Consider the following 3,382-nt stretch of genomic DNA (forward strand, 5'->3'; position numbering starts at 1 on the left):
GTTTTCACTGATGTTTCTTCTGATTGTACATAACGTTTACACTGTTTTTACACTTTATACTGATTCTCTGTATTCGTATTGGTTTAATATTGAATCATTATCATTAACTATGAAACACAAGTTGCTCAGTATTGGTTCTTGAGGACACGTTTACCAAACCAAACAAAAGACTTCCCTCAAAAGCATTCTCTTCTACCGTCCATATCCCACCAGCACACACACCTTTTCTCCATCTGATAACATAAACAAACCCGGCTTTACCCGCCAAATCACCACCCTTTTCACTTTAAAAACAAAACCCTCACAATATCTCCTCTTCATCAAAACCACCATGTTCATTCCTCTCCTCCACCGCCTCCCCTCCCCTCTCCTTCGCTGCCTCTCCGCCTCTGCCCTCCCCTTGTGTCGGCCCACAAGTGCGCTCCGGGCCAGGTCCACCACGGTCCCGACCTCCCACCCTCTGAACTCCCTCTCCTTCTTCCGCTCCCTCTCCCTCCTCCGCCGCACCGAGCTCTCTGCCGACCTCCTCTACAAATCCAAGCTCATCCGCGGTTTCTGCCACCTATACGATGGCCAAGAAGCCGTCTCCATCGGCATGGAATCCTCCCTCACCTCTACCGACTCCATCGTCACAGCCTACCGCGACCACTGCACATTTTTAGGTCGTGGCGGGTCCCTTGTCGAGCTCTTCGCCGAGCTCATGGGGAGGAGAGCGGGTTGTTCAGAGGGGAAGGGAGGGTCAATGCATTTGTATAGGAAGAACGAGGGGTTTTATGGAGGGCATGGAATTGTTGGGGCCACGGCGCCGTTGGGGTGTGGCATTGCAATGGGACATAAGTATGTGAAAGATGGGGGTGTTTGTTTTACGATGTTCGGGGATGGGGCAGCGAATCAGGGGCAGTTGTTTGAGGCCGTGAATATGGCTTTGGGCATTGCCGGTGGTTCTGGTCTGCGAGAATAATCATTGTGAGTGATGCTAAATCGTTTTAGTCAAAAATAAATAAATAAATAAATAAATTAGATCTCCCTCGTTGATATCTTGTATTGTAGTAACTAATGAGTAGTTTCATTAAATACAGTAAAGAAGAAGATCTGTAATCTATTCCCTTTTTTTGTGATTTCTCATTGGTGCGCAGATGGAATGGGGACTGCGGTGACTAGATCAACGAAGAATCCAGCATATTACAAGCGGGGAGACTATGTTCCTGGCTTGAAGGTTAATGTTCCTGACTCTGTTGTATGATCCATATATATATGTCTGGCTTTAATTCAGTTCTTGTGTTTGCTTTCTAATGTTTAGACTAGTGATGCTTTATAGTTAATATTCCTTGAAACAATAAGCTGAAATGATTTCAAGTTAGAACAATAGTTAACCTGGAATATATAGTCAGTTTTAATGTTGGGAATCAATTACAGTAATCAGTATTTTTATTTCGTTTTCTTGTTTCGACAGGTTGATGGGATGGATGCATTCTCTGTGAAACAAGCATGTAAATTTGCTAAAGAGCATGCTCTCAAACATGGACCAGTTGTGAGAGCCTAACTCTCTGTGCTGTCTTTCTTCTTCAGTTTACTTATTCTGAAACTCACCTTTTTGCGCTAGCAGTTTGATATTACTTTCTTGTTAAATGAAAATTTGAAATACTTCTTGCATATGTCTGATCTGGACTTGGAGAGAGGATAAGAAGTTGTAATTTTCTGACTCGAGAAAATTCGCACTCCGCAATAGTTTCTTTAGTTAGCATTAAAAGTTATTAAGGAAGTTAAGATGTGTGATGATGGGACACCTATTGATCATTATATATTGGTTTCATGTCATAAAAGTTAAAAGAAACATCGAAAAAGAATTAAACAATAGGGTAATCCCTACATGGTATATGGATCCCATAGGTTTAGAACTGTAGTTTCCTACTTCTTTCTCATATTTCATGGATGAAACATGGAAACTACAAAATGTTGATAAATATTTTTAAATCTTTCCTAAAATGTAAAAATTTAAACCTGAATTGCTCCGACACCATCTTGACCTCTCTATTGCATCAAAACACTCGAGATTATTGTGAGAATTGAGAGTTACAAACTGTGTTGAGATATAATAATCTGGTTCTTGGGTGTTGACCTGCAGATTCTTGAAATGGACACTTACAGGTATCACGGACACTCCATGTCTGACCCTGGCAGCACTTATCGCACCCGTGATGAGATCTCCGGTGTGAGGCAGGTAAGCAACTCTGAAATTACCTGAAGTCTACGGCAGTCGACAGTTCTTTCACTTTGTCTATATTCGTTTGAGATTTTCAGCAGACTCTTTTGCCTGTTAAATATTTTGTAGGAGCGCGACCCTGTTGAAAGAATCAGGAAACTGATTCTAGCCCATGATATTGCAACTGTGTCAGAGCTGAAGGTATTAATTTCCGCTAGAACCAGTACTTGAAATGTAGTTTATACTGTTTGATCTGTTGTGTGCTGTTATGATGTGAATGTTTGAGCAGGACATCGAGAAACAGGTTAAGAAGGAAGTGAGTGATGCGATTGCTAAGGCGAAGGTAAACTTGTGCATATTCAGCTCTTTGTTACTTGATAGAGCTCAAGATATCCTTTTCTATACATTTTGTTTCTTTCAGGAAAGCCCTATGCCGGATTCTTCTGAGTTATGTACAAATGTCTATGCAAATGCATCAGGCGAAGAGGTAGTCTGTTTAGTTTTCTTTTCTTTTTTCTTTTCTTTTTTTTAAATTCAATGTAAATGGTTATGATGGATAGTTCTTCCATCTTTGTCACTCTGCTCCAGGTATTCTACCCAGACAGGAAACATATAAAAGGTGTTCTTGCATGAATTTCGAGCTTGCTCATCTATTTATGATGATAGTGAAGGAATCTGGTTTCTTGTTGAAGCTTAAATAAAACGTTGAGCTCGAGCAGCTGCACCTCAACTCGAAAGGAAGAACTGAAAACCGTTTAGCTGTGTATTTTGATAAGACAGATTACTCTCAAGTTCGGCATCCTGGCGTTATACCATATGATCTTTTATTATCACTCGGTCCTGTTCTGGTTTTTGTAATCATATTCTGGAAAATACAAAAAAAAAAAATTCCTATTAGTTTTTGTAATCATATTATAGAATTCTTCTTATCGCTCATTCTTCAGTCCTGCAGACATATTCTCCTTTGATGTTGGCAATCTGAACCCTTAAGCAGCAAGCTAACAAAACTTGAGCTTTTGATTTATCTATCCATAGGTACAAGAGTTTTAAGAATCAGGTGTTCATTTTTAACTATTTCTCGCGCTTTAAGATCGCTCAAGGAGGTTCACAACTTCAGCAAATATCAACGTTGGTCAAGTAAATAATATTTATATCGGAGAAAATACAGAATGTTTCACT

At 40.1% G+C, this 3,382-nt stretch overlaps 1 pseudogene; it reads left to right on the forward strand.

The window, feature by feature from the left end:
- LOC109842528 lies at positions 332-3,180 on the forward strand (annotated as a pseudogene).

Source organism: Asparagus officinalis, chromosome 5 (genome assembly GCF_001876935.1).
Source record: "Asparagus officinalis chromosome 5, Aspof.V1, whole genome shotgun sequence".
NCBI classification, from domain to species: domain Eukaryota; kingdom Viridiplantae; phylum Streptophyta; class Magnoliopsida; order Asparagales; family Asparagaceae; genus Asparagus; species Asparagus officinalis.